Raw genomic sequence first — 22,481 nt, 5'->3', positions numbered from 1 at the left:
GCGAGCAGTGTTGCATCTCCTACCCTTCTTCCATAGTCACACCTCCCTCTGACTCTCCTGCCTCCCCCTCTTCCACTTTTTAGGGCCCCTGTGATTGCATCGGGCCAGCCAGATAATGCAGAAAAGTCTCTCCATTTTTGCTCCCTCATTTTAACCACATTTGCAAAGCCCTTTCTGTCTGGAGGTAGTGAGGTAACTTCATCATAGGTTCTGGGGGTTATTAGACCATGGACTCCTTTGGGGCTGGGTAGGCAGCTTTCTGCCTGCCTCCTACAAGACCTGGCAAGTAGCTAACATTTGAGTGATTTCTAATATTAGTATTGTCTCATCATCATTACTGTTAATGGTAGGATTACTCATCTGTAACATTTCAATTGTAACATTAGTGTCACAGCGCTGCTGAAAATGGTATTTCGGTTCCGGGCTCTACTGGGTCTGTTTGGCAGAGATGTCAGCTGAGAATATAAGTGGTTTACCAACATTTAACTTTAAATGGCATATTAGTTTAAAAAGTGCTCAGGAAAAAAATTATGAGCTCTAAAGTTTTACAAAGATATATTTTTCCAGATAATAGCATATGAAAGTCGTAACTGAGTTTTGTCATTAGGATATAAAGTTATTTATGCTGTTTTATAATTAATGATTTACAAAGAAGAGGACTGGTAATTAATGATTTGCAAAGAAGAGGACTGGTAACAAAATAAATTCTTCCTACTATATTTCTAATATATCCAGTTGGGGAGAGACTGTACTGTGTAAATTTATACTTTTTATATTTTATGGTTAAGTAGTTGTTTTAACAGCAAATAGTTACATTTGTAGAAGACAGCAAAAAAGTTTATACTGTTAGATTTGCTACTTATTTTTTTCAGACTTTCAGATTTATTTCTGTACCAATTAAAGCCCTGAAAATTATGCTTGAGCAAGTTGGTATGTGCACCGAGGATGTTAAGTTTTTTGTTTGGCCAGATGAGGGCACTTTCTCTTTACATTTCTGGAGTTTGAGCTGTGCAGCAGATTTGTTTTTTCCCATCCAAGCTGTTACTTACTTTCTGTTGTTATTGCCAGTGAGAGAAATAGTTTTGACATTTTTAATGTTTTGATTGTGTTTATTCTTATAGGTTGATCTTTCCCCAAAAGGAAAAGCTTCAGTTTTTTGTGAAGTTTTTATATATGGAAACTTAAATGACAAAATTTCTGTGGGAAAAGGTAGTTTTAAGAAAACAAATCTCCGTATTTTGTAGTTTTGCTTATAATTAACACTAGAAGCTGAAGTTTACTTTTTAAAATTTATTTTTTAATCTAATTTGAGCACTCCCCATTTGTTCATAGCAAGATCCCTCTCCTCATCCAGTTTCTGTTGCCTGCTGGATATCGAATCAGTGTCCCTTTGCATCCCCATTAGAATCATTCGGAAGTATGGAAAGGAAATAAAATACCAGAAATGTTTTGTCTTCAAACAGACACACCGGCCCTGTCTCGGATGGATGGATGGATAAATGGACCCGACACTTATAAATAAAATACCAGAAATAGGACACATTTACTTTTGTATTTGTAGTGATTGCCGGCAAGGACTAGGTTGAGTAGGACAGGGTTTCCAGGGTTATGTGTAATGGTGCTAAGAACAGTACAGATTGCAGCTACTTGAGGTTGATGTGACTAATCTAAGGAGAAAACCAAAGAGTGATGTTGAGGTTTATAAGTTAAGTTTGTGCATAGCAGTGAAACAGAGAACCAGTGGTTGCTTATTAAAGTCTACAAAAACACTAATGAAAATAATGTCTTCACGACTTGATTGACATGAAGGAAATTCGGCGGCGAGTGCGGGGGAGCCAGCTGAAGGGAGAGTTCAGAGTGTGTGTAAAGTTTTACACAGGTTTAGGAGTCGTGAGAAGGCATGGATTATTTTCAGAATTGTGTGCACAACAAGATAAGTATGGATAATGCCTCTCTGGAGTAGCTTCCAGAATGCTGCTTCCGAGTGACTCCGGAGGATGTGCGTGTTAGTGAATCCACAGACCTTCCACATCCTGTATGAGTGCGGGAGTGGCTGGAACTCTGTCACCATTACCTCTCCTCTGACCACAAACACCACCTGTGCCTCAGGTGCTTTTCCTGTTCCCCCACTTGCCTTTGTCAACAACGCTGTGGGTGGCTCATCTTATTCCCACATATTTTAAATACGTGGAAATTTAGACTTTCAGATTAATTAGATCACTAATCTCTTAATTGAGACATTAAGTAAGTGTGGTCAGTGTCATAGAAACTAGTAAATAATGAATTCTCGGACTTCAGGTCATAATGATTAAAGATACTTACACAGTTTGGAGGAATATCACCAAGTAGCAGCGGCTTTGAGTTGAAAGGATTGAGTCATTCCCAGTCAGCTCTGTCGCAGAAAGCCGTCTCTTGGTGTGTCAAGGGATTGGAGCTGGGATGCTTGATACCTGTAAGGAAAGATTTAAGGCCTCGACATCGAGTACAGCTGGTGCCTGTTCATGGAGTGCTGTTATCAGTTCCTCAGAGAGAAAGAAGAGTTCCCTAGTGTTCCATGTCTGCCACATTTTTTTTTTTTAACCTGGGGCTTACTAAGAAGAAGGAAAAAAGAAAGTCATGATTTTTCCCTTTAATTCCGGTGCCTGACTTTTATTTTATAGATTTTGGTAGCAGTCTTGTTGCCTTGACTTTACCAAGACACGGTCTGTTCAAATGGTAATGCAAACACATCTTTTTTTTTTTTTTTTTTTTCTTTCCCTGCCAGTCCTTTTCAGCAAATAGTAAATAGTTTAAAGTTGTGGGTCTTTAATAAAAATTAAGTTTCTTCAAAAAAAATTATGTGTCCCCCCCCTTTCCATTAAACCATCCATTGGAAGCCTCCTGTGTGCCAGTTCCTCTGCCTGGCACGTTGGATACAATGGAGGACTTGGCTGGGTCCTTCCCATCAAGCATGCAGGCGAACGTAAGAACTCAGGAAGTGAACCAGTCGTGAAACTGAAACGGCGGAGGTACTGTCAGTGGGCATGGGACCTGCAGGATGCTATGAGAGCACATACCCCCACCAGAGGGGGAGGACAGGGAGAGGACAGGCAAGGATTCATAGAAGATGTCATGTATGAGCTGAATCCTGAAGTGAGCACATCATTTCTCAGAGAGAGAATTGCGAGGGAGAAAGGGCTGGTTTTGTGAAAGAGAAGATATTTGAGTATTTGGGGTGTGACATCTAGGCTTTGAGGTAGTATATTTGGTTTTTAGAAATGTAGGAATGGAGGGGTTTTTAAAAGGGCATTTTTTTTGGTCTGGAGATGAATACATGAGCATCATTTGAAGGAAAGTGATGAATAAGATAGAATGAGAGAGAGAAGAAGAAGGGAGCAAAGTGGGGAATGAATGCCTGAAAAAGAGAATTCGTAGAACCTGACTCATGTACAGCCTGGAAGCCAAGGTCAGAAGACAGAACTTCAAGAAGAGGTAATTACGGAATCAGTGGAGGAAAATGCTGTGCCTCTAAATTGAGGAAGCCGCGTAAGGCACTGGGTTTGATTAGGGTATTGGTTATTTAACTATGAGCAATGTGGTACAGCTAAGGTTTAAGGTAACATGTTAGAAATGTACCTATTCTTCTTTAAACCTTTTTTATACTGGTTCTTAACTTTGGAGAAAGGCATTCAGGGATCTGAGACTGGATGTACATAGATGACTTACATTTATTTTTATTCTTTCCTTTTCCTGAGAATCTAATCCATGTTTTCCTTGTATAGTAACTCCTTGGTCACTGTCAGGCCTGGTCTTAGGGGTGAGTATTTGTTGCAGACCTGAGCTCAGGGGTGTGTACAAGATGTTCCTGGGCCAGTGAGACTTGATCTTGGGACTTCCTGAAGCTCTGAAGAAAGAGAATCTCTTCTGTTGGGTTGAAGCTGTAAAGGCGCCTGAGAGCTGCCCTCCTAGGATGAGCATCTCTGAGAGTAGGGGGTGGGGAGGGAGAGAGGGAACAGGAGAGGGAAGGAGCTGAGACAAATAACATACCTTTATCATATGAGTTGAGTCACTGGATCTACTTCTGGATTTTTCAATTATTTGAGTCAGTGAATTCCCTTCTTTTGCTTAAGCTATTTTGAATGTGATTTTCTGTCATTTGAGGGTGAAAAGTCTCATTCTCCTAGAGAAGGCCTTATGTACTTTTGCAGAGGATCAGGGGTATATAGATCTATCTGTAGAGGCCCCCCGAACCTGCTTTATTCTGTTCAACATTATTGCCAACAACATTTTCCCCATTAATCCAGATTCGGTATTCTTATCATTAACTAATTAATGGCCATCCGTGGGACAATTTGATCTTTACTACAAACATATGTAGAATATCTTGGTATTTATTGTAGTTGAGGGGATGGGTTATTTTTATTAATGTCTTTTTGATTAACCAAGAATTAACCCATTTATCTCCTTCAGCTTTTTTCAGCAAGGATATCCTTTGTAAAATGTTGGGATTCCACTTTATTCATTATTTGTCTCTATCCGCTTATAAATATTCTTGCCAACCATAATGCTTAGATCTAGGAATCAGACCATAAACCATAAAAGCAACAAAATTTGCTAAAGGCCTCATAAAATATGAATATGAAGTCATCCCTGACTCTCGCTAGCTTGAATAACTTGAAGAAAAGGGAAAATGATTTTGTTAATTTTGTTATTAGGAGGAAGCTTCTGATTCAATAGAATATGATGGGTATCGAAAAATACATTCATTAAGAACTATTTGCTGCAAGGCAACATTAAAAATAATAGGGCAATTGGGAAATGCTCGCTGTGATAATAAGATTTCAGAGAGCATTGTGACATCTGTGGTCACTTGATAGGTTTGAGTTAATGAGTCTGGCCATAGAGAGGGTGATTATTTCTTTCTGGACCCTGTACCTGCTTTGGGACGTAGTCCTATGAGGTACATAATGATGCCTGTTTTGGTTCTGCAGAACAAGGAAGTTGATTTTATCACTTGTGGATGTTGTGAGAATGGGCCTGAATTTAATATACTAAATTTACTGATTCCTGTAGAAACCGACATTTCAGAAAAGAAAAATACCAACTAATTTCTAATTGGGTAGAACACATGGAGCAAGAGTAAAGAGTTGAGCTTGCATTTGAGTCCCAATCCTCATTCCCTATGCTCTGGTCACATGTTCCTTGAAACTGTCCTGATGTTCTCAGCCTCTGTGGTTTTTTGCTCTATTCCCTCTCCAGAATACCCTTAATGAATTAGTACTGAATTATGAAATACATTAATTAGTACTGATGGATATTAGTATATGGAGTCCTATATTTTAACTCCGTTTACACTCCCGGAAGCTTCTTTGGACAGCATAGCAAGACATAATCTTTTCCCATTTATTCACACACATTATCCCTTCCTCTCTTCCTCCATTTGTGCAGAATTTTTATTTTATTCCTACTAAAGACTTCCTGCTTTAGGCATTAAGCATTAGTAGGCCAAAGAACAGTGTGCCATTCCTGCCCTCTGGTGGTTGAAAGAAGCATTGCAAACAAGTAATAAAGATGTGTGCAGGGACTCTTACCAGCCTTGGTATCATTTGTTTCTTTTATTCCTGCATCATTTATTGGTTTACAGATTTAACAAGCACATAATCGGTATCTTCTTTATGACGGTCTTCATTAGTACCTGTCTGGTGCGGTAGCATCATGGTCTCTGGTAGCAATAGTTAAAATAGTTGAAGCCTTCCAAATGGAATTCGAAAAAGCGTACTTTCAGTATGTCTAAATCTGACTTTCGGGGTTTTGTATTTAGGTTACAACGTTTTTTCCTATCTACACGTAACGTTTCTAGGCCTACTGAGCTTCGAATTGGTTATATATGTGATGGGTGAAAAATGATGTCTGGGGTTTTAGTTTTCTTGCTGCCTAAAAATTTATCTCAAAACTTAGCAGCTTAAAACAACAAATGTGTAATATTAGAGTGTCTGTGAGTCAGGAATTAGGGAAGTGATTTAGCTATCAAGATACTGGTCAGAGTTATAGTCCCTGGGACTGGAGGAGCTGGAGGATCTGGTTGGCTTTACCAGAATGAGTGATTCAAGAGAGAGCGAGAGGGAAGCCACGGTGTTTTCAGTAACCTATCCTTAGAAGCAGGCTTTTGTCATTTTTGCAGGATCCTTTGCGTAGGACAATCAGGTGTATTTCATGTGCAGAGGGTCTGCTTCAGGGTTTGAGTACCAGGACATGAGAAATCACCAGCTTTGTACTTTGTACACTGTAGGCAATGACTTCGGGCCTGTGTGACGATGTGAGTAAATCTTCAAATGGAAGTATTTTAGAATGAAGTATGGGGTTGGAAAATCAGACCAGCTCATCATTACTTCAGTTTTCATTCTTCATTCTCCTGGGAGAAGGTTAAGTTCTCCATGTTCCCAAGCTGATACTTTTAAATGGAGTACTTAGGAAAATAGGAAAAGAATGGTAAGAGAAATTAGTTTTATGAGGACATACTTACATGAATATGAGGCTGGAACATTTTAATTTTTTTAAAATGTGATCTGTTTCAGTTTACGTTTTTGTACCACTCAGTGGTAAAAAATATTTCTGCAGAGAGAATGCTTAGTGATGGTAGACCTGTTTCATAGAAACTATTGCTTGTTTTTCAAAAATTTCTTTGTCAAATTACTTGCATATTTTGATTTAGTTTGAGCAGTGAGCACTATTCTGGGTCTAAGGCTGTCAGAACTCTGCTAGTCTCCTCAGTGTCATGATGAAAAATGGGAATAATACAGTTGGCTGGGTGATAAGGAGAATGTGCCCACGTCACGCGTATGCCAGTTTAAACATTGCTGGGTTATTAAGATCAGATATGAACAGAACTGAGAGTAAAGTGTTTAAACCAGAATTTTACTTTAGTACTAAGAACATCAGGACTTTGAAGTAAAATCAGTAAGGAAAATTGAAGTTTCACTCTTCTCTGCTACTTTCCCCCCAAGTTATTTTCATCCTCTGTTTTGTCTTAATACATTTTTTTCATAAATAACATCTGTTTTCAGGTATGTTCATTTTGAAAATATAACATTGATACTTTTAGCATTGTGAATGTCTAAGAAAGAAAAATAATATAGGAGGATATAAACCTTCAGCTCAGGTCATCATCCTAGAGTCCTGCATCAAGATCCTTCCTCAGTGGGGAGCCTGGTTCTCCCTCTCCCTTTACCTGCCACTCCCCCTGCTTGTGCCTTCTCTCTCTCTCTTTATAAATAAAAGGAAATAAAATCAGTATCAATGTGAGACTATTATCCCTTGTGTTTACTCTCCTTTTTCTTACATAAAGTAAACTAATTCCCTACTCAGCGGGAGGCCTGCTTCTCCCTCTCCCACTTCCCCTGCTTGTGTTCCCTCCCTTGCTGTGTCTCTCTCTGTCAAAGAAATAAATAGAATCTTTAAAAAAAAAAAAAACCCACAACAACTTAAAATATTAAAATTGTATTGATCTGTTTTTCATCTAATCATTTCAGTACCATTTTAGGAACAAATCATATTAGAAATGCTGTTCCTGGCTCTGCAGTTTTATTGATGCTTCCAGTAATAGCCAACCTAGAGTGAATGTTTCCATGGAATAACTATATAATAGCCTGTAATGCTTGTTTATCGTTAAGGTCTTATTTTGCAAATTTGACTTACAAAATTAATATATTCATAAATCTGTAATCCCAAAAGGCAAGTGAATAGATTTATAATACATTATATGTTGAGATTATTTGCTTTAGAACATATTTCATTGGCTGTATTCTTTTCTTATGAGTTTATTCATTTCTACTTTATCTTGTGATTATTTATATTTATAATTTATATATAAAGGCATGATGTAATCTTAGTGGTAAGCTAAAATTTAAAGGAAAGTCCTTTCACTGAACAACTATTTACTGGGCTCCTATTATATATACCAGAGACGCTGGTGGATTCTGGGATCAGTGTTGAACAAAATAGGCACTGTCACTGAATTTTTGCAGCTGTCAGCACAAAAGGATGGACATTAGACTAATAACTGTAAAGTTTTTTCTGGCGAGATAAACACAACACCAGGCAAAGTGGGTGCAAGGCAAGATTTATTAAAAACGCTCTCCGGCGAAGTTTCAGGGCTCAGGAGAAGGGGAGCCAGGAAAGTTGCGCCGCCGGGAGGAGGTGGGCACCCTGGGGCGAGGTTCCGCCACTCTGGAAAGCAGAGTGGCGGAAGTCGCGCCCAAGGCAGGGAGGAGGGGGCTTTTAAGGGGTCTTGGGGAAAGCTCAGGGGTCTTTTGGCAAGTTTCCCTTATTTGGATATCCCGCCGCTCATCGGGATCCCATTGGTCCACAGGAGCCCGGGGCGGGGGTCTCAGATTCCTGCTTTGGCCTTTGTTCTCCTGTCCCAGCTCAGGTCTTGTGGCGGGAACTTTCGCCATCTTTGGTAGCCCTTCCTACCAGCCCAACATTCCGACCTTTTGCTTAATATAATGGTGTCAGGGGCGTTGACTCGGTTCTGGCTACTTCCTGCTGACAGGGGGCGTCGTCATAGGGTTAGTCGGAAGTGGGCAGGCGAGAGTAGGGCTGGAGGCGGAGTTGATTGACAGATACTCAGGCAAGTTCTTGTAGGCGACCCTGCAAGTACTGGAAAAGACAGGGAGCAACTGAGATTAGGAGGAGGATTATGCATACAGGTCCCGCCAGAGGGAGCAGCCAGGTTACCCAGTTGTAGGGGTCCAGGCCCCAGGAGGACGTGTCTCGCCACCATGCTTGGATCCGATCCCTGAGCTCTTTGATCCTGGAGGTAACTATATGGTTGGTTAACAAAGTAACAACATTCTTCATTTAATAATAGGCAGGTCCCCCCCTTTTCGGCAGTCAGAAGGTCTAAGGCCCGTCGGTTCTGTAGATCTAAGGCTGCCAGGCTGGTGACTTGCGTCTGTAGGGCTGTGAGGGAGTCAGCAACCCGTTCCGTGTCATCATTCAGGGCTTGGGAGAGTTTGTAATAAAAGTCTATGGAGGTTCCTATCCCCGCTGTTCCAGTTGCCACCCCTGTGGCTGTTCCTGCCCCTGTTATGAATGGGAGGAAGGCAGCCCTTCCTCCATGGTGTTGGGGAAATAGGATGGACAGCAAATGGGATTCAGAGTAGATGGTGGTAGGAGATAGTAGAATGAATATACAGCCCAGGGAGTCGTTAGTGGTCAGGCAGCGATAGATTCCCTGAGGGCACAAGAGAAATATTCCCGAGGGAGTACAGTACAGGGGGGAGGAATTAGTGATATGGCAGCTGCGGTGGTAAGGGAGGACACATTAATAATAGGTATGTTTCCCCCGATGGGGCCCATATGGACCGTATTATTTGTGGCCCTGAAGTTGGGGAGTGGCCAGTCAATAGGGAGGGGTATCACCAGGACGTAGAGTGAGGGAAGGTAGATAGGATAAAAGAGGCGGGGAAATGGCTGGAAGGCTATGATTTCTAAGAAAGGGCCGGCCATATAGTAATTCAAATGGGCTTAAGCCTGAAGACCCGCGGGGGCGTAGCCAGGAATCTGGTGAGAGCCATAGGCAGAAGTGTAGGCCAGGAAAGACGCGTTTCTAGGGTAAGTTTGGTAAGTTGGGCTTTGAGCAGCCTGTTGGCCTTTTCTACCTTACTGATGACTGTGGGTGGTATGGGATGTGAAGTTTCCAGGTTATGTTGAGGCTCTCAGCTACCTGTTGGGTTACACTGGAGATGAAGGCAGGTCCGTTGTCCGACTGGAGGGTCCGGGGCAATCCGAACCTTGGGATGATGCACTCGATGAGTATTGTAGCCACTACGTCCGCTGTTTCCCGGGCCATGAGGTATGCTTCGATCCAGCCTGTGAATGAATTTTATGGCAAGGCATGGGAGTGAAGTCCAGGTGTCAGTCTTCCCCCGGCTGATGACCTCGGAGCTGTTGGTTAGGCCCTGGTCTGCAGATTCCTCCTTGTGAATTCACGGCAGAACAGGTTTTGCAAGCCCTGTGGACAACTTCGATTACCTTAGATAAGGAAGGATGATAGAACAATGGCTGAAGAAATTAGTGGAGAGCCTATGGGCCACTATGGAGGGATTGGTGGATGTCAGTAATCAAGGTGTGCACCAGATTGCCTGGCAGGGAAATCCTGTCCTGGATGTAGATCCACCCCTTATCTGGCAAGGGTATAGGCAGTAAAGTTGCAGGGTTTAAGCGGGGGGGAGGTAGAGAGAGAGAGATGCGGGTTCTCTAGGAATAGCAGATGGAATAGCTGGAGACGAGGGTCAGATTGCCCAGGTATCAGTGGCTAAGGAGCTCTGTGAGTCGGCAGGAGAGTAGACCGTAATGGGCTGCCCTAAGGTCATGTTGAGGGCCTTAGAGGGGGGGTACTTGATATCCCTTGGCCCCCAGAAAGTTAAGTAGGGTGGAGGTGTCGTCTTGGGAGACCGAGAGGGAGGGGCTACAGAGGAGGAGGTCATCCACATATTGTAGTAGAGTACTGGCCTTAAGGACGCACTGCTGTTAAGTCTGTAGGCCTGGCCGAAAATGTGAGGGCTGTCCCTGAACCCCTGGGGTAGAACAGTCCAAGTTAGTTGTCCAGAAGCATGCGTGTCAGGATCCTCCCAGGTGAAGGCAAAAAGAAAATAGGAATCAGGGTGCAAGGGGACAGTGAAAAAAGCGTCCTTTAGTTCCAGTACAGTAAAGTGAGAGGTGTTTGGGGGAATGCGAGACAGTAGGGTTAGGAACGACTGGGTGGAGGGGGACCACGACCTCGTTGATAAGCCTAAGGTCTTGTACCAGTCGATAAGCCCCTGAGGGCTTGCGTACTGGGAGGATGGGGTGTTACAGGGGGAAATGATGGGGATCAGGAGTCCCTGAAATTAAAGCCGTTCTATGATAGGTTTCAGGCCCCGGCCGTGGGCTAAGGAAATAGGAAACTGAGCTCTAGAGGGAAACTTAGAGTTATCCTTAAGCTGTACTTTAACCGGGGTAAGGTGGGAAGCGATGATGGGCTCTGAGATGTCCCACACCTGAGGGTCTACAGTAGGTAGGTCATCTGGAGCGGGGGTCGAGGGAGTGGAGAGGTGTAGGATGAGACGGGTTGAGGTGGATAGAGGGAAGGAAGGGGAGAGGCAGATAGTTGCCCTTAGTTTCTGGAGAATGTCCCTACCCAGTAGAGGGACCAGGCAGGAAGGAATCATAGGAACGAGTGGGGGAAGGGAAACCCATCCAGGCTACAGGTAAGGGGAAGGGTCAACCTAGGATTGGAGGAGGTCCCATCGATCCCCATAACAGTAATTGGTGAGGTTCGAATAAGTCCCGAGTAGGAAGGCAGAACAGAGTAGGTAGCCCCCGTGTCCAGCAAAAAAGAGATGGACTTACCCGCTACCTGGAGCGTAACCCTGGGCTCGGCCTGGGTGAGAGGGGTGGCCGAGTCTGGGCTTCGTCAGTCGTCCTCCAATCCAAGCAGTTGAAAGGCCGGACTTACTGTCTCGAGGGGTCCCCCACGTTGAGGCGCCGAAGATACCCCGAGGTTAGGGCAGTCGGATTTCCAGTGGCCCATCAAATGGCATTGAGGGCAAGGCCGAGTTGGCGGCTTTGGATTGGGGCACTGGCGAGCCCAGTGTCCCTCGGACCCGCATCTGAAACGGGCCCCGGGGGGGTGCGGTTGGTTGCCCCTCTCTGCTGGCTCCCGGAGTCGGCCGGCCGCAGGGCTGCTACCAAGGCTTGGGTCTGCAACTGAACCTTTTGCTGGAATATGGCTTGTCGTTTAAGCTCAGCCGCCTCCTCACGGGAATTAAAGACCTTAAATGCCATTTTCACCAAGTCAGAAATGGGGGTCTGAGGGCCCTCCTCAGCCTTCTTTAATTTTTTCGTATATCCGGCGCCGATTGAGAGATAAAATGAGTAGCCAGTACCGTGGCCCCCGCAGGGGAGGCAGGGTCCAAGTGAGTGTACTGGGTTAAGGCCTCGGTCAATCGGTTAAGAAACATAGCGGGGTTTTCGTCAGGGGCCTGGACAATCTCCCTGATCTTGTCATAATTAACAGCCTTATTAGAAGCTGCCCGCATGCCGGCTATGAGACATTGGACCATGCGGTCGTGGCGCCAGCGGCCATCTTGGCCATCCTGATAATCCCAACCTGGTTCTACGGCTGGGACTGCCTGGGCTCCAACTGGCATGGCAGCATCAGTGAGATGGACCTGGTCTGCGTGCTCCTGGGCAGCAGCCTGGATGCGTTCCCTCTCCTCTGTGGTGAGGGTGGTGGTCTGGACCACATGTAAATCATGCCAGGTGAGGTCATAGGCTTGGGCCAGATATTGGAATTCTTTAATATAGTTATCAGGACTGGCCGAAAAGGAGCCCAAACGCTTCTCAATTTGGGAAAGGCCCTGTAGAGAGAAGGGTGCATGGACTCGAACAACTCCCTCAGCTCCAGCAACCTCCCTTAGGGGGCAAACTAACTCAGGGGAGGGTTTTCGAGCCCTAGTGCGGGTGGAGATGGGAGGGGAGGCTGGAGGGGATGTAGGGGAAGGTTCCAGGGGGGCCGCATCAGGAGCAGACTCAGGTTTTGGGGGTTGAGGGGATGAGACGGGAGTCGAGGTGGAAGGGGTGGAAAGTGTGGAGGGGGTGGAAGGGACCGAAAGGGGTGTGGTTGGAGCGGCGAGAGGATTAGGGGGCGTAGGGAGAGAGGGGCCTTGGGGTGGGGGATCGCGATAAGGAGGAGGAGGAAGAGGAGCCGGGGCCCCTCTCGTCGGCGGGTTGGTGAAGCTCTCCGGAGGTTCAGAGAGGGGAGAATCAGAGAGGAGAGACAGGGAGGAGAGGTCTGGGTCTTTGGGAGCAGTGGGTGGCAGGGTAGGGGGAGGGGAGCGGGCCAGGAGGACCTGAGAGGTGGAGCAGTGAGAGCAGAGGAAGGGGCGAGAGTGCAGAGTCCAGAAAGCTGGACATAAGGGACCTTGGCCCATCTGCCTTGGTGTCTGCCGAGGTTATTTAGGTCCATGAAAGTCTGATAGTTAAACGTGCCTTCCGGAGGCCATTGGGACTGATTGTCTAATCGGTATTGTGGCCAAGCGACAGTACAGTACCGTCGTTTTTGCAGGTCCTGGTCCAGTTCCAGGGTTTTAAGATTGGCCAGCAGGCCTAAAACACCCCCGGGATGTTTTAGGGTCGAATTTGGATTGGGAGGTCCCCATGATTCGTTGCCGGGCAACCCGAGGGCTGGAGGAAGGCGTCCCCTCGTCCACCACTGGGTTGCGGAAAAACTGTGTCGACTGCCGTAGAGGTTAGGACGTCTCCCAGCCTCTCGGAGTCACGGAGGTCACCTGGTGACCGGCGGGGTCCACCCTGACGCGGCTGCGATTAGGGCAGGGCTTTCCCGAAGGAGGCGCGGAATCGGGGAAACTCACCACAGCTTCGGAAGGGCGTTCGGAAAGGCAGGTCCGGTTCAGCCAGGGAAAGGAGAGAGCCTCCCCACTGTGTGGGGGCTCAATCTCCTTCCCGGGTTTTGGCACCAAATGTAAAGTTTTTTCTGGCGAGATAAACACAACACCAGGCAAAGTGGGTGCAAGGCAAGATTTATTAAAAACGCTCTCCGGCGAAGTTTCAGGGCTCAGGAGAAGGGGAGCCAGGAAAGTTGCGCTGGGAGGAGGTGGGCACCCTGGGGCGAGGTTCCGCCACTCTGGAAAGCAGAGTGGTGGAAGTCGCGCCCAAGGCAGGGAGGAGGGGGCTTTTAAGGGGTCTTGGGGAAAGCTCAGGGGTCTTTTGGCAAGTATCCCTTATTTGGATATCCCGCCGCTCATCGGGATCCCATTGGTCCACAGGAGCCCGGGGCGGGGGTCTCAGATTCCTGCTTGGGCCTTTGTTCTCCTGTCCCAGCTCAGGTCTTGTGGCGGGAACTTTCGCCATCTTTGGTAGCCTTTCCTGCCAGCCCAACAATAACCACAGAGGTAAATATATAAGTATATTTTTAAGTACTTAAGCTAAGACCTGAAAGATAAGTAGGGGGAGTTAGTTTGCTGGGGAAGACCCTCAGAGGCTGTAAAGATCCACAGGTCTGAAAGCAGCTGGATCCCCTGGAGAGGTGGGGAGGTGAGGTGAGGGCCACACTGCAAGGCCTTATAGCCCAATTAAGGTCTTCACTCTCGATTTCAGATGCTGTGAGAAACTGAAGTTTTTCAGTGGGAGAGTTGTATTTTGTGTATTACTCTGGCTGCGAGGTGGAGAATTAAATGATGCGAGAATGGTTAAGAAGCTACTGCATTTGACCAAATGAGGAAAGGTGATGCATGAATTAAGGGAGTGTCAGCAGAGGAAGAGGAAAGTAGACTAATTGGAGAGAGATTTCAGACATCCTGCACACGGGATTTGTTGGATTACATGGGAAGAATAATTCTCAGCCTTGTGACTTTGGCAGTGGGGTTGGAAGTTACATATTTTGAAACGAGAAAAATGGTATATTCTTTTGGGGGGGGGTGAGGCAAGATGGGGAGTGGGGAAGAATTGTGGATCAGAGGATGGAGAGGACAAGAGATCACTTCTTGGTAGGCAAAGTTTGAAATGGTTGTGGGAAAACCCAAATAGGGAGATTTCAGGCAAGCAGTTGGGTATACTAGTGTGGAACTCGGAGTGGGCTAGAAAAATAAATTTGACAAATGTCAATGTTTTCTGCAGTTTAGGCTAATGAACAGACTGGAGGACGAGTTCTTAAGTCTTGTTTAGCACAGTGATAACTATGCTAAAGTTTTATTGCCATGAAAAAACAACTGCTTTTTGAATAATAAAAATCAGAATGTTGCTTAGAAAATGAACTTTGGAAAAACCCAGAACTTTTTTTTTCTTTAGAGCTTTTTGTGATTTAATGCGCACCCCCCCCTTCTTTTCTTGATCTCATTCTAGAGGAATTTGATTACTTGCTTTTCTGTGCTTTTTCAAAGATATCAATCCATTTCCTTATTAAATGTTGAGGTCTGGTTACAGCATGTTGATTCCCCATTTCCTCTTTGTAGCTTGTTTTTTAGAAGTTACTAATCAGCTGAGTGTTAGTATCATTTTTCCCATAGCTTCTCTTAAGCTTCATTGTGCCACTTTGGTAAAAAGAAAACCATCAGTGCACAATAAAATCATTACCCTGACCTTTTTTGCTTATCCTGACTCATTCTGGAAAAATCTGGAAATCTTTCTATTAGTTCAAAGAAATGTTCAGCTCTATTCATTAGTATTTTTATTTTCAGTGGTAGAAATACTGGTTTAATGCTAGGAAATCTTCCTTATGGATAACAATGCCTTTCTCTGGAAGCATTATAAATAAGTAAATGAATTACCACTTGATTGGATAATTTGTTTTTTAATTTCCCAAAATTTCTTTTGAAGAATACTTGTTCATGGGGTATCTCGGTGGCTCAGTTGGTTAAGCATCTGACTTTGGCTCAGGTCATGATCTTGGGTCCTGGCATTTATCCCCACACTGGCCTCCCTGCTGAGCGGGGAGTCTCCTTGCCCCTCCCCCTGCTCAAGCACTCTCTGTCTTTTTCTCTCAAATAAATAAAATCTTAAAAATATATATATTTGTTCATTTATTAGTTTAATGCAAAAGCCTGTGCTAGGTGCTACAGAAGAGAGAGCTGGGAGGTAATTCTTGGACTCAGGATACTTGCTATGTCTGCAGCCTGTGTCGTAAAAGCGTAGAACTTTATGTACTGTAAGTCATAACAATCTGAAAGTCCACCTAGCGGATATAATTGTTTCTGGAGCATTGTAGAGAACCAACCTTAAAAGCGCAGCGTATCTAATTATTTGTAACATGTTGGAGAAGTGAATATGATTCATTTAGTCAGAAATTTCAACGCTCTCAGGATTATTTCAAGTTTCATATCTCCCTCTTATAACTTGCCTCACTCTTTTGAGTCAGCCACTAAGTGGTTTTTAATAGGGGTATCCCCAAGGAGAAGGGACTTCCCTATTTTCAAGATGGGCAGGACTGAGATTAGGAAAAAACACCTGGGCCAGAGCCAATTTCCACAGGGATTTTAAAATCTCAACATGAAAATAAAATGAACTTCACGGTGAAGCCCAGGAGTTCAGCAAGCAGGGAGAAGAGAAGTCGGAAAAGAACACCGTGGGTGAGAACTGAGAACATGGGGGCTCGTCCTTAGTTCCTAAGGATGTTACTATTGGTGTTTTATGTCACTGGTTTTAAACTTTTTGACCATAATCCACAGTCAGAAATACATATTATTGCATGATGTGTGTTGTCTACATACAAATACTTTTTTAATGTATAAACTAAATGAAAAAATACTTTCCCCACATTACCTGTATCATCCCTTCCATTTCATTATTTTTAAGTGCTGGTAGAAAGCATCCCATTAACTGTATTTCATTATCCTCTAATGGGTTAGACCAGGGTTTACAAACACTGACCTGTGCAACCAGTGGGCACCAATGGAAGTGAAATAGGGATTGTTTTTTGCATGTAACTGGTATCATGGGTCATGTGCCCGTATGGAGAAGTGAAATTATGTTTATATCCTGACACAGAACTTTCCACATGGCAAGCATCGAGTTAACGGTGAATGCTGTTGAACAAAGAGCAAATAGTCATCCTTGCTATGCGGCCCAGTTGGTTGTTGGTAATACTGGTTTTATCTCCTGAACTCATCTCATTGCAAGACGGGAGATGTTAATCAACTGCAGCTGCCATGAACCAAAATATTCATTGGGTTATACAAAATAAGCTAAACTGTAATCTAATCAGACGAGGAGGATCTTCTGTGTCCTCAAATCACCCCCAAACTTAGTACAATAATCATTTCTTACTATTCGTGGTTCCTGTGGCACAAGAATTCTGGAGCTCCTTGGTTGGGCAGTTCTGGCTTCAGGTGTTTTACAAGGTTTTAGTTCCATCTTGGCTGGAGCTTCAGTCTCTGAAAGTTTGAAAGGTTCAGTTGGAGGATCACGTGGCCCGCAAGTTGGTTTCTCTCCATGTGAGCCCCTCTGCAGGGATCTGTGCCCTCATGACTTGGTACCAGGCTTTGTCAGAGTGAGCTGTCCAAGAGACCAAGGCAGAACTGGAGTGGAAGGGACTGCACAGGTGTGAATACCAGGAGGTGAGGATCCTCACACATGTCTTAGAGACTAGCTGCTGCACCATAGACAGATAACTTTGTTGATGATTGCCTTGAATTTTTAACGAAGGAAAAAATAAACCTGTAAATGCTCGTTTTATTTTTGAATTTTGTAAAGCATTTACAGAGAAGTATGGACATTTCTACTTCTCACAGGAATTTTGGAGAGAATTTAAAGGTATAAAAAATGATAAATTTCAGAAATTGGTTGGGATTCTTTATGAAATAATGATTAAGCAAGTTCTGTTTAGTTAGCTAAGCACAGAATTATGAAAAATTAGTTAAATACTGGGAAGACCCTAAATGAAATTAGTAAGAATAGAAAATAATTGGGTGCCTGGGTGGCTCAGTGGGTTAAGCCGCTGCCTTCGGCTCAGGTCATGATCTCAGGGTCCTGGGATCAAATCCCGTATCGGGCTCTCTGCTCAGCAGGGGGCCTGCTTCCCTTCCTCTCTCTGCCTGCCTCTGCCTACTTGTGATCTCTCTCTGTCAAATAAATAGATAAAATCTTAAAAAAAAAAAAAGAATAGAAAATAATTTACTCTCAGTAAAATTGGTAATACTAATCATTAACAAGTAAAATAACCTATTATAGGTTATTACCTATAATACCTATTATAGGTTTAATAAAACCTGTTATAGGTTTAATAACCTATTAAAGTTGGCCAAAGATATGTGTTACTTAACTCTAAAGAGTAGAGAAGATTGTCATAGCATTCTACTTCATTGATACGCTAGGTTAGTGTTTGGCAACAGTGGCCTGTGGACCAAATCCAGCATGCTACCTGTTTTTATAAATAAGGTTTTATTAGAACACAGCCATATTCCTCTGTTTCCACATTGTGACTGCTTTCCTATTGGAGCAGCAGAGGCAGTAGTTTTGTGACAAAGACTGTGCACAAAGTCTAAAATATTTACTGTTCTTTGAAGAATAAGTTTATTGATGCCTACTCTAGATTTTAGACTTTTAAATACAAAACTAGGTTTTGGAATGTTGATGAGATGCATAAATCTAAGGATAGTAGCTTGTAAGTGAACTTTTAAACATAAGAGAGAGTGCAATGTTAACTTTCTAATTTTTTTAGAAAAAAGTTATATTAATTAGAAGAGGGAGGGACAGAATATTGTAGGATTTGCAAGAATAATGCTTCATTAGGCAAGACTTTGCTTATTAAGAAAATTCACGAGCTTCGAATAGGGCCCATGTGGGAACACATGAAGCCAGCATTTGTAAAGCAAATGTGAACATTATATTGACTGAATTAGATTATTTTGAAAAACCAATTTAAACATTTTAATTTGTTTCTTACTCTGAATTAGAGATTAGGAGTTTTGTTATTTACTTCGAAATCTGTTCTGGTTTATGGCTAGAGTTTCGCCTTCGTTGTTGTTATTGTTGTTGTTGTTTGTTGTTAACGTGGAAGTACAGTTTTGAGAATAGGCCCATGAGAAATAACCATTTTCTGCCCTTCTGCTGCAGAATGACTTGAGATACAGGTACTTACCAGTCTTCATGATATGCAGCAGACAAATTGAGAAGTGAAATTTCCAGATGATTAGCACAAAGTTTAGGGCTCGGTGCTGTATGAGCAAGGAAGGACAAGGAGCTAGGTGCTCACACGCAGGTGTCTGAGCAAATCCCAGGGAATATCTATTTCTGATAGTACCACCAGCATATGTCTCCCAACCAGAATGATTTTGTGGTCGTTGTTAAAACCTGCTTTTCTAAACTAGGAAGAAGAATTTATACCAAACAGAGTATACGTTAAGATTATCGTATCAGGAGGAAGAGATTTAGAGGTGAAGTTATTTTTGCATTTTAATTTTAGAAAAGTGTGATAGCTACCATTGATTGGGCACTCACGCCATTTCAGGCTTTGTGCTAGGCGCGTTTCAAAAATTGGCTCACCTAATGTTCTCAGTAACTCCATAGGGTAAAAAATAGTGTTATCCTCACTCAGCTCTTGAGTAAAGTGAACCTTGGCGAGTTTAACTTGCCCAAATTCAGTAGTCGGAGTAGGACTCCGAACTGGGGACATCTCACTCCAGATGTCTCCATATCACACTGCCAGCCCGTAAAGCTGTCATCTTGTTCCCAGCTCCTATTATTTCCCTTCCATTTTCTTTTCTTTTCCTCCCACCCCTTCTTCCCTTTCCCATTTCCCTTCTCTTTTTTTATTGTTAATTACATAACTAACACATGGTATCAAAACAATTTAGCACAAACGGTGTAAAGTAAAAAATGAAAGTAGCCTTTATCCGTACTATTAACATTTGCTCTTCTCTTCCCTGCTTCCTTTACCCAAGATAATAGATGTACCTCCTAGATGTTTTCCATGACAGGACACACAGTTCTTTCTCACCTATTATTTTTAACAGCTGCGTGACCTGTTCCACAGTCCAGAAATTAACTTATGTAGCCCTTTTTATTGATTATTCTCTTGACTTTTGACATCTTGTTTTCTCTCTGTTGTTGTTTGTATAACTTGACCTAATGAGCATCTGGTGTTTGCCTTGCGTACACTAAATGAGATGACTGAAGTTTATTTCTCAATCTAGAAAGTTTTTAAAAAGCAGTAGTTGCATTCTTTCCATGAGCTTAATGATACTTTGAGTCTAATTTCCTTTTTAAAAAAAAATTCTTACTTATTTTTAAAGATTCTATTTATTTATTTGACAGAGAGAGACCACAGATAGGCAGAGAGGCAGGCAGAGAGAGAGGAGGAAGCAGACTCCCTGCTGAGCAGAGAGCCCGATATGTGTCTTGATCCCAGGACCCTGAGATCATGACTAGAGCCGAAGGCAGAGGCTTAACCCAGTGAGCCACCCAGGCGCTCATGGAGTCTAATTTCTTGAATGGAATTTTGTTTCTCAGTCATGAGGTCTTGTTGACCCTTTCTTACACTCCTTTTTTTTCTATTCTCAGTTATCAGCACATTATAATTTATATGTTAGTGATGTTATCTCAATCAAAAGTTTTAAATTACCACCTACAAGTGACTTAAATTGACTCTTCATAGGTCATTAGAATGTAAATGTATATGGTTACATATATGTAGTGAAAAAAATTGAACCATGAATTATCAGAAAGCAATTTTTCCAAATGAGTGTTAAGATACCAGGACTCCTGGGTGGCTCATTCAGATAAGCATCTGCCTTGGGCTCAGGTCATGGTCTCAGGGTCCTGGGATCAAGTCCCTCATGGCTCCCTGCACAGCAGGGAATCTGGTTCTCCCACTACCTTTTCCCCCTCTCAAATAAATAAATAAAAATCTTAAAAAAAAAGTGTTAAGATACTTAACCTAATTTCTGGTATCATTTTAGTAACTTATTTAAATAAAGTACAAAAATTCTGTGATCATTGTTGATACATTGGAAAATTATGCTTTTTATACAACAGTGATGCTTATTTTGGAAGATACTATTTTAGAAAACTGACTTGTCTAAAATGCATTAGTACAGAGTATCTACTTCTGTGTAGTAGTAGTATTTATGAAATGAGGGAAGGGATAGTTGGATAGGAGAGAGGAAGGAAAAAAATGGAGAAAGTTGTCTATTTGCTAGTACAACAATGTTAATGATTATAATAGAACTGTGAAGAATAGCCATTAACATATCTAGCTGGAAGAATGCCTAACAAAGCAAGGAAACCTGCCCCTGTGTGCCCTCTTTTTTTAGATGAGTGTGACTAGAAGGGAGACACTGTGGCAGAGCAGGAAAAAAACAAGCCTTCTCTTTTATCCCTTCCTTCATTTTCTGGGCAGTGCAGCCCTGGATGACATCTGTGTGTTTTCACCTTTCCTCATACTAATGTGAATAGCAGAATCCACCTGACAGTGTTCTCGTGCAAGAGAAGGCTCAGTCTTATAGGGCCATACCTGCAGGGCTTCTCAACAAGTGGTTGTTGGGACCGTGTTGCTGCTGAAGCTGCGACCCTGGCTGAGGGGTTTTTAGCTTTCCTTCTGTCGGTGATTTTCTTCATTTATTTTATGAAAATCACTTAGAGTAGTGGTTTCGGGGTGTTTATAATTAATGGGGTGAGAAAATTAGCAGAATGGGCTTTTGGGATGCCAAAATTGATTGATGAAACTGACTGGAAATTTTTAAATCCTTGTATGTTGGTTGCAATCAATCAAGAATTTGGTCAAGTCCTGAGAGCCAACTAGTCTTATTACCTCTAGAAATGAATATACCCCTTGCCGAATGTCCCCCCTTCCCTGCCCTTTGGCAGAGACTGCAGTCTTATCTACTGACTCCACGTTGCCCTTTGAATGTTGAGAACCTCCTTGTTCTGGTCTTACTCACCTTCTAGACAACATTCAGCATAGTTCGTCGACATGTTTTTCCCCTTGGCTTCTGTGACATCGTGTACTTCAGGATTTCTTGCTGCTTTTCTGGGTACTCCTTTACTGGCTGTTTTCCTTCGCTGTAGCCATTCTGCTCTCACTTGCATTCTTCAGGTATACCAGTGAAATTCACTTTGGAGGATCTTGCTTATTCCCACCTCAGGGCCTTGGCACTAACCTTTTCCCTCGGCCTGGCTTTTTGCTCCCTTCCCACTTTTTGAATGAGGCTTGCCCTGACCCACGTTATCCTAGCCACATCCCTGACCTCTTCTTTTGTTCATAGCATTTGCCTCTTCTATCATATACATAGTTTATTTATTTATTATGTTTGTCTAGCTTCTCTGATAGAGTATAAGCTCCGTGAGGACAAGGATCTGGATTTTGTGTTTGTTTTGTTTTGTTTTTCCCACAGACACACCAAGTACCTAGCACAAGGCCATAGTAGGCAGTGTTGATGGATGAGAGCACAGTATTCTCTTTAGGGTCACCTCGTTGACTTCCAAGGCTCTTTGCAACACCATATGCATAAATACTTGTACAGCTCCCACCTAGACGTTTTCCCGCCTCTCTGCTCACTGACCTCTCCACATAGTTTCTATTAGACAGAATAGAAAAACAAAAACCTTGCCGGCATCCCTAATTTCCCTCTCACCTTCACTCGCCCTTCTTCCTTTCTCTCCAGTCTATCAGTAGGCCCTCTTGACCCCTCCTTTTCAGAAAGTATCCCTGATCATCTGTGCCACTGTCTCTCTCACCCAGACAGTAACAGCAGCTTCTCAACTTCTCCTCTCCTTCTACCCTTGACCCACTACAATCCATTTTCCACACTGTAGCCAGAGACGACATCTTAAAATATAAAACTGCAAAACAGATCGTACCACAGTCTTGCATTGGCTTCCACAGCACTTAGAGAAAAACCCAGAGTCCCTTCTCTGGCTTCTAAATCCAACACTAGTTGACCCACTGCCTCTCAGACTTCGTCTCTTCACCGTTGTTGCCTCAGCCCCACCACACTGTGGTC

General features: G+C 43.3%; 1 protein-coding gene across 11 annotated transcripts in view; it reads left to right on the top strand.

The window, feature by feature from the left end:
• PLEKHA5 (pleckstrin homology domain containing A5) overlaps window positions 1-22,481 on the top strand; it is a 242,278-nt gene that overhangs the window by 61,677 nt on the left and 158,120 nt on the right. The gene's annotated exons all lie outside the window — the stretch shown is intronic.

The sequence above is a fragment of the Mustela putorius genome, unplaced genomic scaffold (assembly GCF_011764305.1).
Source record: "Mustela putorius furo isolate JIRA1106 unplaced genomic scaffold, ASM1176430v1.1 tig00537227_pilon_pilon_pilon, whole genome shotgun sequence".
Lineage (NCBI taxonomy): Eukaryota > Metazoa > Chordata > Mammalia > Carnivora > Mustelidae > Mustela > Mustela putorius.
The sequence above is the reverse complement of the archived record's forward strand: the minus strand, read 5'-3'. Positions and strand labels throughout refer to the sequence as shown.